Source organism: Anser anser (assembly GCF_964211835.1).
Source record: "Anser anser genome assembly, chromosome: 6".
Taxonomy (NCBI): Eukaryota; Metazoa; Chordata; class Aves; order Anseriformes; family Anatidae; genus Anser; species Anser anser.
The window spans coordinates 32,683,633-32,698,961 of record NC_139726.1 but is presented as its reverse complement, the minus strand read 5'-3'; the positions used below and the strand labels follow the sequence as shown (position 1 = coordinate 32,698,961).

Here is a 15,329-nt window from a genome sequence, read left to right as displayed (position 1 = left end):
GTTCAGGGAGAATGATGTTGTAGCACAGACTGATGATTACTTTCAACTCAATGGTTCCCAGGTCCCCATCTGTTTTCCATACCGTTTGCAGGGTAACAAAGCCCCTCCAGCTTTAACTGTCACCTTCCCTCCATTAGGCAGGATTGACTGCGTGCTCCAGAAGAAAAATTAAGGAAAAGTGAGCAGAACACCTAAACACACAGGTATTTATGGATCAAGGTGCTGCCATCATCAGGAGCGAGGCTGTGCCAAAGCTGGGACAGGCTGTCCCTAGACCACACATTGAGCTGCTGCTTTCCCAAAGCCATTTTTTTTTTAAATAAAATAAAATAAAATATAAAATATTTTTCTGCAATTCCTTTGAGGATCTCTGTATTCTCTGCAGAGACCATCTCAGCACGCACCCTGCTCGCCCTTGCGCAGGGCGCACTCCGGTGCCTCACACCCCTGGGTTTCGCTATGATTTTCAGCTGCAGACCTGGCCACTGGTCTCTGTGCACTTACAGCAACTGAGATTTGGGGTTTGGATCTGAAGGCTGATCTGTATCAACATGTACCTCCCGCGGATGAAGAGGTTGAGGCAGGAAGCACCTGGTGACTAATTTAGACTCTCGCCAGTCTGCCCAACACAGCACTGCCAGAACCATCTTTCATCGGCTGCTCGAGCTTTTCTCACAGTCTCATGCTTTGAGCGGTTTTGCCTTATCTCAGCAGCACTGTGTGCGCATTGTGTCCTTGACCCTGAAGCCCAGACCTTCTTTATTCTCTGCTTTTGGGACAGTACCCATAGCCATCCTTTATCACTTGTAACAACCCAGGTCCTTCCCGCAGATGCCATCAAAGGATGTAAAGTTCCACTGGGAGCTGCTTGCCCAGCTCACACCTTCACTTTGCTCAGGTGGCTTCACCTTCAAGACACCTCTTCGCCCACAGACAATTAAAAATGCATTTACTTGAAATTCTCTAGAATCATCACCAACATCTGGTGGGTCAAGACCAGAACCACACATGGGAGAGGGATGGAGGCCTCACCCACTGCTCGCTGTGTCGGGAGGATGAGTTTTCCAAGCAGCCCTCCATCCACCTCCCGGGGGTTTTGCTGCTGTGGATAGCTTAAAAGCTGGATTTTGTTTTCTGGTGGGTCTTAAACCCAAACAAACCCAACACAACCAAACACAGGAGGCTGATGCTGGTGGCTCCACGAGGCCACCTCGTGTCCCCTGGCTCCCCGCCCCTCTGGTCGAGCCGCCAGGAGCAGCCTCCCGTAAATATTTGCTCAAGGGAGATCCTCGCCGATAAGAGAGCTGGGAGGCTGCTTGGGGTGACCGCAAGGGGAGGATTAGGGCTGGCTGGGGAGGGGTGGGCACTCTGGGAGGTGGTTTCCATGGGGAGCAGGAATCTGGCCCTGCTGGTGCCCGGCCATCCTACGACGTCCCGCTGCAACCAAGACCTGCTCCTGCCCACCTCGTGCAACGCATCCCCCGGAGGCTGGGACACACTCAACACCACTCAATACACCTTAAGAAGAAAAACCTAACTGCATTCCTTCCCCCGCCCTGTTTTTTTTTTTTCTGTTTTATTTTGTTTTTAGAACAAGGGCTCTCCCAGGCAGAAACTGCCCTCTCCCGTTTGCACAACCCGCCCTGTCCCCCATGCTGGCGGTGACAGCGCTGGGGCAGAGCAGTGCCACCGGCGATGGGGAACAATGTGGCTTTGAGGCTCCCGGTGCGTGCAGGGCAGGGGAGCCGGGCTCCCCCCTGCCTGTAATCCCCCTTTAATTACTGTGCAAACACAGCGAGTGGGTGGTGATTTCCATGGATTTACACAGCAGCTCATCACCACAGGCAGAACACGCTTTCTGAACGTTTTGGCTAAAAAAAAAAAATAAAAAAAAAACCTCACATTTTTCTCAGGTGGGACTAACATACGCCCAGCTTTCGGTATTTCAGCAGAGGTGCTGTAATTTACACAATGTCGTTAATATCAGCAAACCACTAATGCCGACACGGTTACATTTAAAAGAAAAACAATTAAACAAACAAAATGAACAAAACCCTGTTCATTCATAGAAATAAACACATCTATATAAACAGTCATAGCCCTGTTGTACCACTTTTCCCATACAGATGAACAAAAGCAGCCCGAGCAACATGCACTGAGCAGCCCCCAATTACCCTGTGACTGCAAATAAACAAACTTTTCAGGTATCAAAACGTATTCCCAAATTTTAGAGCGCTGGGCAGACGTCATGGAGCTATAGAAACAGCCCTCAGATTACGAAACTGGAGAGATTTCTTTCTTAAGAAATTGGCTTTTAGAGCATTCAGGTGGGCTCCTAAAATCCCACATAATCCAGCTACAGTCAAAACTTTTTCCTTGCAATTGTTTTTTTCTTGCAATTTGGGTTTTATCAGAATTTTCCACAGAATAAATATATTTTTCAGTGAAATATCTCTCTCGAGCAATGAAACAGCATGACTCAAAACTGTGTCACTGTGTCTCATTTTTTGTCCCTTAAGGCTTTTTTTTTTATTTTCTTCCCCTCCCCCCCCAGCATTTTGTTCTGTAGCCTGAGGTTTTGCACGGGAATTCAGCAGACCTTGAAAGCACGAGACTCCTCTAGCTTACACACAGCCTCTCTCTGTCTGCGCACATCCTGGGAGCTGCAGGTGGCAACAAAACCTGGCCCAGAAAGGAGAATGGAAGCAGAAGGTACTGAAAACCACCATTCCCATGAGACGTGCTAATGCCATTGTGCATCAAAACACTTTGGTTGTCAGCCAGAACAGCCTGGCTCCCAGTAGTATGATAATACAAACACTAAGATACGGGGTGGAAAGCAGATGCGCACGTGAAAAAGGTCGCTTTTAGTCAAAGACCCAACTTTGCACCCAAAAAAAAGAGAAGGTTGGACCACAAATTTGACAAGCTGTATGTCTGGGTGAGTCCCTGTGACGCCTGAGCGCCCCTGGGAGGTTTGCTGTTCACCACGCTGGGCTCAGGATGTCAGGATATTTAGGATTTTAAACCCTGCTCTGCGCTCACTGAAAGTTCTGCTATCAAGCCGCGCCTCCAGCTTGTTGCGCTTTGCACGTGGAACAAGAGAAACATCCCATCACAACCTTCTCATGACATAACTATGACTAGGACCACCGTGTTTGCATTTTGCTGCTCTCACATCATGAACTTTCTGAAAACCTGCAAATCTGTATAGATATGGAGAGGAAGTAGAAGACAGACAAGTCCAAGGAAACACATTTTTTTATTTACACACATCCCCACTCGTCTCAGGCCTCAGAGCGACCTGTTCAGGGCAACCAGCTCCACTGGAAAGCTTTGTGTCCCTATCCACCCCCTTGCTTGATTTTTTGAAGTTACTACGTTTTTCTGTAGCAACAAGTGTTGCTGCAAGGGTTGGTAGTGGCCTGAGATGTATGCCTACTGTGGTTGCTCAGAGGGAACATTATTTTGATTAAAAAAAATCAGGCATTATAGGAAAGTGCTTCCAAAGCTGAGTGAAGCACTCATTAGGTTTGCACAGGTAAATATTCAGACAGATTTGAAGCCCAGGGATACACATGCCTGGCAATCTGTTTTCAAAGGTGAAGTGGCCAAACAACCATCTCCCATAAAAGATAACCTGCTCCAAAGAGCTGCCTCGTGCCGAGGGTCTCTCCGAGACAGGACTAACACCTTGGGTCTTGGCCCTCGCTGTGGCGAGACCAGCCCAAGCACACAAGGCCGGGTACAAGGAGTGCCCTTTCCATTTGAATTATTCCACCTAGATGCTCCAAAAGAAGTTGAGGGCACACCTACTTCGTGAGTCACCAGGAGGAAAAGTCATCGCATGTATGGCCTGTACAATGCCAAGCTATGTTTTTGTGCCCGAGAACTGTTCCTTGGACTCTGCTGAAACACTTTTAGTCAGACAGGAAGATCGATATAACAAACCAGAGAGGATGTCAGTTCCTGATACAGATGCTCTTATAGTTTAGGATGCAGCTGGTGTGTTACTAAAGGACAGACTTTGGCTATCTTGCAGGAAGCCTAAGAGAAAATCTGTCTTCCTTTCCTGCTGTTGCTGCGAGGAGGGGCGCTGAGAGTCCCTGCTTGTGAGCGTGCCTCTGGCACACACACAAAGTCCATCAAAGACTCCCAATACCTTCTGATAAGCAAGTCATTACCTACTGGTGAGTCACGCCTCTGCCCGGCCTTGGCAAACAGCTCTGTGGACAGGCTTTGTCGTATAAACTGTAAGCTTATACTGATTGCACCGAAAAGTGTCTCATGCTCAAAACTGAGAGCAAAGTGTAGTTGGCTATCATCCTCATACACTTCCATGGGTTTCATGGAAAACTGCCACAAGTGAGAAGTATTAAATCACCGTGTGCCATTAATACATAACCAAACCATAACCATTAGACCACAAAACCATAAATTTGGAGGGATGAAGGCCTCGGTCTGAGTTTTTTCAAGAACCACACACGTGAACACAGGCTGCAAGTGCTGTGAGAGGGCAACGAGAAGCATCCATCCTTAACAGGGGTTGGTACAGACACAAAAGAGACAACACAAACCACGTTAGCACTTCGAGGAGCTGACAGCAGGCAGAGAGGATGAATAGCAACGTATCTTCTGCTATACTTCAGGAGAGGGACTGTTCTGAAACATAATTCACGTGCTGCTCCCAGAAACCAGACGCTATGTGGGTCTGGGCTGCCTGCAGCTTCCATGGGTGTAGAGAACAGCTCTGGCATGTTCCCTCCTCTCCTTTTTCTCTACAGATGAGGCTTTTAAGGATGGACTGGAGACAACACTGCTACACAGCTCCCCTGCACATTTCCATTCATAAACCAGTGAGCTGGTGATTTTATAAGCCGTAATTAGACATTTTCTGACACCTAATCTGCTCATGTATCTATTTTAACTTTCTGCACTGAACATGCAGGACAGGATGATAACCTGCTTGCTTGCTGCTCACCAATCCCACAAGGAGAGCAGCTCTTTAGACACTAGTCCTCTAGTTCTCTAGCTGGATCACCCTGTTATAAAAAGCAGGCAGTGTGTAGCAGAAACTTGGGAAACCCCTCCTTTCCAGCAAATTCCTTCCTTTTCCTTTTCCTCTTCCTTTTTTTTTTTTCTTTTAAAAAGCAAACCCAGCTTACAAAACATGCTTTGCCAAGCTCAAGCAGACTTGGTGAGCCACCGCTCTTGCAGCCTCTTCCAGCCCCTGGGTTCTCCAGGGCCCCAGCTCCATCCCGGCGACCCAAGCGCGTCCCTAACCGCAGAGGCTTCGCCACAGACGCTGGCGGCACATGTCCCAGCGCTGGGATGGTTCAGGGCTGTGCAAAGTAAATACAACTGACAATGTAATTGATGTGGGTTGTTTTTTTTTTTTCCTTTTTTTCCAAGCGAGTCAAGAGAGTTTTGTTTGTCTGGGTTTGAATATCAGATGGCTGCAGCTCATTTCATCGGTGCATTATCAAATTCCTTTCTTCCAGGTAAGAGGGTGCAACCAAATCATGGCTAAGAGGATTACTGAACATGTGTGGCACCTGAGTCTAAATTAAATTCAGGTGAGAATGAACCAAAAAAACCCTTCATCATCTAATGACCAGATATCCACAAAGCATTCACTATTTCCACCAGAGCAGCCAAAAGCCGGTGCCAGATGCCAGCAGTAGTCCATGTGAATCACCCCTGCGGTGAAGCTGTAGAACAAGATGTTGGTTTGCTGTGTTCCTGCTAGATAAATCACAACCTTACAAATCCAGGGAAAGGCAGGAAGGCTTGCCTGTCACTCAGCATCTCTCGACATGGGGATTTGGAGGTTTGCAGCAGGGAGCACGTCTTTCTGGGAGCACCACATGGGAAGGATGGTCTCACTGGACAGCAATGGGGCCCAGAAGTCCCGTCCCACCTGTAAACTATCACATAATCTGGGTGATTCACTTCTTTTAGCCTTTTCCTCTAAAAATGGAGGTAAATTCTCTCAATGACCTAGCAATCTGATACTGACCAAAGTCAGTCTCGAAACCATGGTGATGTGGCTGTGCAAGGAACAGAAGAGATATGCTAAATACATAGCTGAAGGATTCAGCCCAAAGAGAAGCACATTTGTGGAACATACCGAGGGAGGCCACCAAAGCAGCAGCAGAACTGCCAGCTGATATAAACCAGTGCTGATGGGTTGGCTTTTCCACTGGCAATTTGAGCCACGAGTAAGATATCTGTATGTGAGCTCAGAGAAGGGGAAGTAGCCAGGATTTTATGAGGATAAAGCCCTTGTCCCCATGAGGCACTGCCAAGGAGGCAGGTTGGCCACGGGCACATGGGATTGGCACCTGCATTTACTGTAACCTGCAAAGGAGAGAGCTGTGGATGAGGAAGGAGATGTTAATTTACTCTGAGGCGAGCAGTGACCCACCCATGAAGTATCAGGTTGGTTTTCTGAAGGGATTAAGGCGTCCTCACCCTTTTGGGAATTCTCTGTGCTGTTTTTGTTGCTGTCATCCAACAAAGGTGTGGCAGCGGAGAGGTCACAGGAGAGGTGAGCAACGTGTTGAGCGCTCTGCTTCCCCCAGGATGGAGCAACACGTAGCAACCGAGCCAGGTGAGTCAGAACGGGGGAAAACAGCAGGGAAGACTTCAGTGCAGCACAGAAATGTGTGTCAGAGCTTCCTGATCAGAGCTCTGTCCCTTATAATCCTTTACAATCGATTCTGGTAGCTACTGAGTTGCATATTCCTGAAAGAAATGGAACTTGTCTTCAGGTAAGGGGCTTGCCCTGTGGGCTTGCAAGGAAGCAGCTTTCTCCCCACTGAGAGCTATGCCGAGGGCTGCCAAGAGTCATTCCTGAACACAAACACAATAAAAAAAAAAGGAAATTCTTGCTACCTTCTACAGCCAAACTCCTGCCCACACAACTTGAAGGGAAGTTACCATGATGATGGCCAAAGCGTTCTTGGTAATGGCCCGTAGGGGTGATGGCCGCTTGCTTGTGGCTGATAAGGTGCAGATGGGACATGAAGATAAAAAATGCATCTCTCCTGGTGTCATCCTGGGAAGCAACGGCGTCTGCTCTTCTCCAGTTCCTACCAGTAGGCAGAGTCCCCCTTCCAGCAGGGGGCTGTGCCCAGGGAGCTGCTGGAAGGGACTGAGAGCTGAGCTGCGCAGGGAGCCCGTTTGCCCCACTGGCAGGTAAGAGGGACAGAGCTGGGAGTTGAGCTTTGCAGCCATTATCCTCTTCTGACCACCTACAGGGAGTCCTTTTTATGCAGCACTCAGCAAATCAAGAGGTTTCACCAGGAAACTCTGGGAACAACTTGTTTTGAAGCCCAAGATGACCACCCACTGCCCTGCTGCTCCATGTTGATGCTGTAGATAATGCCATTTTGTAACTCCTAAGGATGCTCTTTTGCTGAGGCCACTAGAGAGATGCACTTGAAGCCTTCACATGGCAGGAAAAGAATGGCTTTCGGCATGAGAAAACCGATACATGCAGCAGCTACTCACTGGGCACAAGCTTGGCTGTTAGCAACTCTGCGGATGCCGCTGGAAATGGCTGTGGGATTTTTTAAGGGCACATCAAATTGATTTGGATCTGTTAAAACCTAACGCCTTGAGCTCCATCTGTGTTTCAAGTGTCGCTGCTGGAGGAGCAGAGGGAAGAACAAACACAAGCAGAGAACAGGATTTTCCTTGCCTTATCCCCAACCAAGTATGTTTGTTTAACAAGATGGGTGGAACCGAAGCCATGCATGGGTGAAGCTAAAAGGAGTCGATGTATGTGCCTTACTGCTTCACACTAGCCCATTTGCACAAGCACATTTCCTTGCAGTACAAAAACCCAATGGAGTCCATGCAGTTTGCCCAGGTCAACACCTAATTTCTTCTGAAAAAACATTGCTTACCACCGAGGCCTTTAAATTTAGCCTTTTCCCCCATCGCTATTTCACTTCTTCCTGCTTTCAGTATCCCAGGCAGTGGGTTTACCCTCCTTGTGTCGCACGCCACCTTTTAAAAGGGATGGTATGGGGTGGGGACGGCCACTCCGTGCCAGCGCCCGGAGGGAACGCCCCAGCCTCGGCGCGATGCCTCAGCCCTTCCTCGCTGCTCTGCCCACGGAGAGGGCGAACACGTCTGCAGCCCATCCCCTGCCAATCCACGAGTCCACCACTTGCATAACCTCGGTCTAAAAATGGGCTGAGTGAGAGACAGCTTTGCACGGCATTAATACAATTAATTTCAGCAGTAAAGTAATTCTGCAGGAATTCAGCCCTGTACAAAGCCTCCTTGGCATCCCTCTGCTTTCTGTGAGCAGATCTTTGGACCACATCGGATACCTAAGTCAGCCTTGCTGGAGCAAAGGCAGGAAAACATGTTCTGCACCCCCTGCCAAAAGCAGACCAGACATTATTTACAGGAAGGGGGAGATGTCTCCGGTGTCCCTGGATCACGGCACTGTTCTTCAGAAGATCTTAATCTATTTAAGACCTTTGAGAGCACCGAGCCTAAACCATGCCCACCAGACTTCAGGTAAAGGGGCTGCTACACCAAACCAAGAGAGGCACGGATATTTTCACCCTGGAGTGACTCTCCTAGAGCAATTTGTGAGTAAAGGGGTGATGTCTGGAGCAGACAGCATTGCTTCACCACGTCCCCCAGAATGCTCCATTGCCACCTGCACGTGCCTCCCCAGCACGTCCCAGCCTGCTGCTGAGCGGCCTGGCCCCCACCAGCAGCACCACGCACTGCTGCGCAGGCACACGTGCACCGAGAGACCAGGAAACCAGGGCTAGAGTGGATGGAGAGTTTGGAAATACGTCCTCGGTGAGTAAACACTCCTTTCCTTGAAACAAAACCGAACCTAAAACAACAACAAAACAATTTATTCACGCTCTTTGGAAGATGCTAATTAAAGTTTACTTTAAAATACTAGCAGACATGAGTGTGGGCTGTAACAGGAACATGCTGTGAAGTGACAGGTCTGCAATAATCCCATGCCTCAGCCAAGTCTAATTCATTCTGATCACACACAGGTCCGAAAATCCAGGGAGGCTCTCGGAGCAGGAGCATGTGCACTTGTGGGAGGTGCAAGAAGTGGCTCCGGAGCTCTGGAGGTGCGATAGCAAGAACAGGTGTGAGAGCAAGGGTTAATAAACGGGGGGTGCCAAGGAGCCCAGCTCTGCAGAAAGCAGAAGGAAAGCTCTCCCCGCCCCGGTGCAGCAGCATGGCACAGCTCTCCCTCACTCACCAGCTTGGTAGTGGCATCTCCTGCCAATGCTTTCTGCACCACTGATGCTGAGCAGCTCCAATACTGACCGACCACATGCTCCTCAGCGAGCCCCAACACTGGCCTGGAGATCAGGAGCTGGGGAAGAAAGTCACTGGCGCCACAGGGCAGGGGGCAAGGCCCACGCTTCCACCAGGAGCAGAAGTCCTCCACGTGCTCCATCAGTTTCCTGAGGTCAAGCTTGGGATGAAAGGCCAAACAGAGCAGCAAAGAAACCCTACTGCCCAAACACGAGGGCGATACGGAAATAAAAATCGGTTTGTTCTGGTGATGCATGTTCCAGCCAAGTCCCTTATCTCTAGAGCGGCACCAAAGCATTTATACCCAGGCAGGTATAGGATGTTGAGGAGAAGGCTGATAAGAGATGGGTTCCACATCCTGGATCCACAACATGCTTGTCTAAATTCATCTAAAGAGTCCTCTGCAGCACAAAAGGATGGAAAATAACACTCATCACAGATCAACTAGCTTGAGGATCACGCACGCAAAGCCCCAGACCTGCATTTATTCACCAGGGGTGGGGATGAGGAGAGAGACACCGGGCATAATAGGAAATCGTGTCACCTGCTCCCTGCAGCCAGCATCATTTATTTTCATTCCATCTTTCCCCCCGGCTCTACATGCCCTGGGAAGGCGTTGCAGGAGTCGGATTTCCCTGGGATCCCACCTGCACTCGCTGCAGCACTTCTCTCCCAGGCAGGCTTTAATTAGATGGGGCCCAATAAACCATATGTCAAAATGGGTGATTTCACTTTTAATTACATTTTCCAAAACGTAATAAATAGCTCCACTAAGGGGAACACGAGCAGCCAGGCGCCCGCTGGTGTCGTGTCGTTTCACCGGGCACTCAAAATCTTTTTTAAAAAAGGGATAAGCATCCCCTGAAGTGACTCTGAGACTTGGAGCGTCAGAAAAAGGGGGAGTCTGAGTTTAAAAGCTGGCAGGACTCGCGTTTTGATGAGCCTCTTAAGCACTTGGGAAAAATCACAGCCTTTGTGCAGGGCTGGGGCTCGCTCAGGCTGATTGCTGCCCGGCACAACTTGCAGCCAGTCCAGGGAATCACATCCTCAGACGACATCTTTAGGAAATAATCCTCACAGACACTGAGGGGAGAGGCTACCTCACACCTCCTCTTGTTTTTCTTGCAACCCACAGCCCAAAGGTTTTGACACTTTTCAGCAGATGAACCTGATGCCCCACTTCTGGTCGTGCTGCTGGATGCAGCCACACAAGCAAGGAACAAACCTGAGCTTCTTCCTGTGCCACCAGCCCCCTCACCTGCAATTACGTTCGTGCCCATACGATACACAAAATTGCTCTCAGACCCTTTGCTGGTAAACAAAGTTTCATTCATGTTTTTTTTTTTTCCTTGTCTGTGAAATCCCCATTACTCCCCGAGAGATGAATACATATAGATCCTAAAAACTAACCCGACAGATGGGAAGCAGTATAATGAAGGAGCATTACTTCTTACAGAATCTCAAGCTTTCTCCTTGGGCCTCTGAAGAGCTGGAAAACAAGGTCAGTATAAATAATTTTGTATCCCAAAGCTGTTTAATAAAAACATTCCTCTGTTTACCAGACTGCTGCTCAGCCGTGCTTGCGCTGACATCCCCCTAATTGGGGAGCAAGAATGTCAGGGTGGCTGCTTTGCACCACGCAGGATTTGTGGCCAGAAATCCAGGTCAGATCAAATGTTGCGTTTGCTGGGGTTGGACTTCTTTTTTCCCATATTAGGAGCCTGCTGTTCAAGCCAAAGTATTGCATTTGAAAATAAATATTAGCAGTGAACGTCAAGTGGGAACTGCAACCCCCAGGGGAATTCTTCTTAAAAGCCTGGTTAGATCTGTATCAAATGCAAGCTCCTGCGCGCACTCCTCACATGCCTTGTGGTCTTGGGGGTGAAGGGATGGCCACCTACAAAACCCAAATGAGACAATTTCAATTCTGTCACCAGGTAACGGCACTCAACAACCAAGACTGTGCAGACCATATGGCCCGCCCTTGCAAAAAAAGAAATAGGATTTGCACCGTGATTCCTGACCGGCTAGAGTCACAGACCTGGAAAGCTCCTGAGAAATGAAGCCCAGCAGCTCTCTCTCCCTCTGTGCCGATGTTTAAGCTCCACACCAAAGCAGAGAGGCAGACCCAAACCTTCAGATAACTCTCCAAGGTGTTTGTCCCCCTTGTGCACATCTGTGCACAACAGAGGAGACACATCCCCAAGCACAGGCTCTTATTCCTGCCTAAGCCCTCCTGAAATATTTCATCTTTTCCACCTTCACAGCTTTTAAGGTACCTGAGTAGCTTGTAACTACTTACAGCTATAGTTTATAACCATATGTAGCTTATAATTATATACAACTATAAGAGCAGATACAACACGTGCCTTCAGAAGCATCTAGCAATGGGGAGATGGGATTTCGAGGCCAGGCTACCTTCAGTTTCCCTAAATAATACTATTACTGTACTTGTATTAATGCACTTGCATTTTTGAGCCTTAGTCTATGAAAAAGAACATGGAGAAATGCCTTCAGGTGCAAAAGCGCCGAGTTACACACCTGCACAGATCTCTGAAAGGTGGACATCAGCACTATCAGCTTCTTCATCTCTACCTGAAAAATGCCTTCATGTTTCATAACCATCAGTTACACGTCTGACTAACTTCAAATCTAGAAAGTAGCTCAAAATCCAATTATTTTACACTTTAAAAGAAAAAAAAATATCCACAGCTCACATTAGGCATGAAAACTCACAGTCAAAACTACAGCCTGGTGGGGAAAAAGGACATAAATACACATTTTGCTTAATCAGTAAAATGGGTAAATAAACTTAGCCAAATTTTAACCATCCAATTTCCAGTTATGTTAAATGACTATGAAAGTGCCCAAATGCCTGATGTTAATGTTTTTCTAGTTCAAATGTCATTTTTTTGTTCTTTCTTCATACATCACCTTATCTAATTGGTCACCCAATTATCCCTTATATGTTTGGGAAGGCGTCCCTCCCAGAACAAAGCTGCATAAAAATCACCTCAGGCTTTCCTCTATTTTTGTTGCACTATAGCCTAAACCGGCCCCAAATCACCTCTTTCTCTGAAGATTTATTAAAGTGTGAAGTTTTAAAACTCCAGTTGCAGTGCTACAGAAGCCTGCATGACAAGTCATTGCCAATGCACAGCACACATATAGTTCCCCTCGAAAACAGCCACAAAAATCTATCCATCTTCCATGGCAGGAAACCTCAGACAGCCAGGGTCTGGGTGTGCTGCAGACCAGCATCCCGTACCTTAATTACTGGTACACATCTTGTAGCATCCACACCTTCCACACGTCCAATTCCCACAAAATATTTCCTTGCCAAGACATGCTGAAGGCTTACTTGGCCCCTTGCTGTCCTTATCATTGAAGAGGGGAGGGAAAAAAGCAGTCTGGTATTTCCAGTTGCTGTCACTAGGAGCAGGTGACAGTATTCCTTCGGCATTTTCCACTAGCAAATCTTCGAAAAGATGAACGTTGTGGTCCCGTGAGATCAGGCCTCTCCACCCCAAGTGTCCTCCCAGTACCTGCAGCTCTTGCAGGTGAAGCAGAAGGAGGCAGAAGAAAGTTTTATTTCCGCGACTCTTCGTATCGCACAGAGAACATGCTGTTAATGCTGACATGGAAAACTGCTGCTCTCAAAGGGAAATCCTGTCCTCAGCTCCATCAGTAAAGAACAAGAGAGCAGGATTTGATGGGGCACATAGAAAAATCCCAATCAGCTGAGTTAGACAGGGCCATTGGCAGCTCTTTTCTCCCTAGTTTTGATGACTCTCAGCTGTTGTCACACCTGGAACAAAGTCAAACGCATGTTATCCTGCTGTGCAAAGTCATTTCAGCTTCTCTAATAAATCAAGGGCATTAGCAAAACCTTACACAGGCTGCAATAAAGAACCAGCTTGTATTTAACACGAAACAACTTCCAGCTGAGATTGATCGTGCTCCTTTTTAATTTTCATTGCTTCATTTTAGGCCAGCTCATCCCCTCCTCCTTCCAGGCCTGCTCAAGCCAAATGCCAGCATCTGCTCCCTGAGGAACTGGTCTCACCTGGGTTGCTCCTACTCAGATTATCACTTGGATTATAGCATGGGAGATGGTGGATGGGCATGAGAAAAACTCCCCTAGCAAGGAGCAGGGTGGGAGATGGGTCGGGGAGGCTGCAGGAGCTCCATCACTGGGATTTCCTGCAAATAGGCTGGATAAAATCAGCTCACGGGGACACAGGGTCCGTCCCGGTCTACTCTCTCCTCCGTCCTGCACAGTATCGTGCCTCTGGGCCTTTTGACATGGTCCTGTGCTCCAAGGATGGCAGCTGTTTATAGGTGATTTCAGCTGTTGTGGGCACCGTTTGAAACAATATTGTAAACCAATTTCCAGCCAAAGCAGCTTTTACACATGCTCACTCCTCTCCACAAGTCACACGTTGTGGAGCTGCAATAGTTCCTTGGTGCTTCAGTCAAGTTAGCTTGGAAAGTTTGAGCAAACCCTTTCAGGGAGTTTGGAGAATAATTAATTCAGCATATACTGAAAAAAAGCCAGAGAAACAAAAAATCCTGAAGGCTGCCATTTCTGCAATTGAGAAAAATGTTTCATTGGCGATCTAACATCATCTACAAAGAGTCGTGAAAATACTGTGCAGTTCTGAAAAATGGGGACTGATACACCTTAAGCTGCTGCTGCAAGAGGATGATGAACGCTTCCCGTTCAGGATGATGGCAGCAGTCCTATATTCTGGCTCAGACCTGAGTATTTCAAATGAGTTGAGAAATCTGCTGCATGAAATAAAATTATAAATGAAGGACTGAGGAAAGTCTTGACCTTTTTATGTCCGTTTTTCTGTGAAATTTTATCAACTTTATTAGAGGTAACTTCCTGCATTCACAGAAAGCTGCTTTTCTTCGTTAATACCCCAATAAGTCTGCAGAACTTCGTCAGAGCCAGAACTGCTGAAGAACTGTTTTTAACCGTTTCCTTTCTGATAAATGCAATCACCTGCTCAAGTGCATTTATCGTAAGTCAGCTGAAATCTTTTGTCATCTCTTCATGGGCTGTGTCCCCACTGCAGTATGAACAGTCACGTAACCAACTGGTGACAGCAGGAGATGCGAACTTCGAATAGGTTGACTGTGTCATCCCAAGTCCTAGCTCCACAGCACTAACTTTAATTGCCAGATATTTTCCACCTGCTCCTCTAAAATTTCATATGAATATACAGAAGATTTCCACTATGAAGTAGCTTTCAACACCATATGGGAGACTAAGTTATTCCCATTTCAAAGATGAGTCTGTGAGACCAAGAAAAACAGCTTGTTGACACTTGAAAATTGACTGGAAGAGCTTTTCTGGATGCTCTTAACTAGAATAAGAAAATAAGTTAAAATAAATCAACTCTTCTTCCATATAATGAGGGCTATTATATTTTGCATTCAGTACATCAATTATAATGGATGTACTTCTAGATATAGATGAGTCCTCCAGTTCCCAGAGGCAATGGTTGCTCTTTCATTGACTTTGCTGTCAAGCTTTTGACAAAGGAACTGAAGGGATGCAACCATGAGCCTTTGGGAGAGTTTACAAGAGGTTGGTCCCCACAGCAGAAACAGAGATGTCCTCTGTGCTGCAAACAGGTAGGAAGAGCTGCTTGTCTCAAAAAATGAGATCCTTTTAAGCATCACACCAGAGGGCAGCTGCCCCAGCTCAACAAAAGGAACAGGAAACATTTGTTGGGGAACGATGAGGATGGAGGTATCTGTCATCTCACCTCGCCATAGCTCCGTGCTCTTGGGATTTTGTCTTGCTTGAGATTCACTCCTCAACGTAGCACTTCCATCTTCCAGTTTAAAAATTTGAGCAGAGTAACTCTCCCTTGCAAAGGAGAAGAAAGAACCTGTCATTCAGTATCTTACCGGTTAAAGTGTTTTTGCCCAATATGAGACCTAATTTCAACCTCTGAATGAAGATCAGATGCATCTTTTCTGCACATTGTAAGAGTGAA

General features: G+C 47.3%; 2 long non-coding RNA genes across 2 annotated transcripts in view; one reads left to right on the top strand and one right to left on the bottom strand.

Annotated features, from left to right (window-relative positions):
• The window catches only part of LOC310901411, a 33,297-nt gene extending 18,421 nt beyond the window's left edge, over window positions 1-14,876 (bottom strand). The window contains exon 1 of the long non-coding RNA XR_014585794.1: window positions 12,584-14,876. This is a non-coding gene — a long non-coding RNA (uncharacterized lncRNA). The remainder of the gene's footprint in view (window positions 1-12,583) is intronic.
• Window positions 9-12,091, top strand: LOC310901413. Its single transcript, XR_014585795.1, has 2 exons — window positions 9-10,816; window positions 11,253-12,091. It is a non-coding gene; the product is annotated as an uncharacterized lncRNA (long non-coding RNA).
• Window positions 14,877-15,329: the final 453 nt, after the last annotated feature.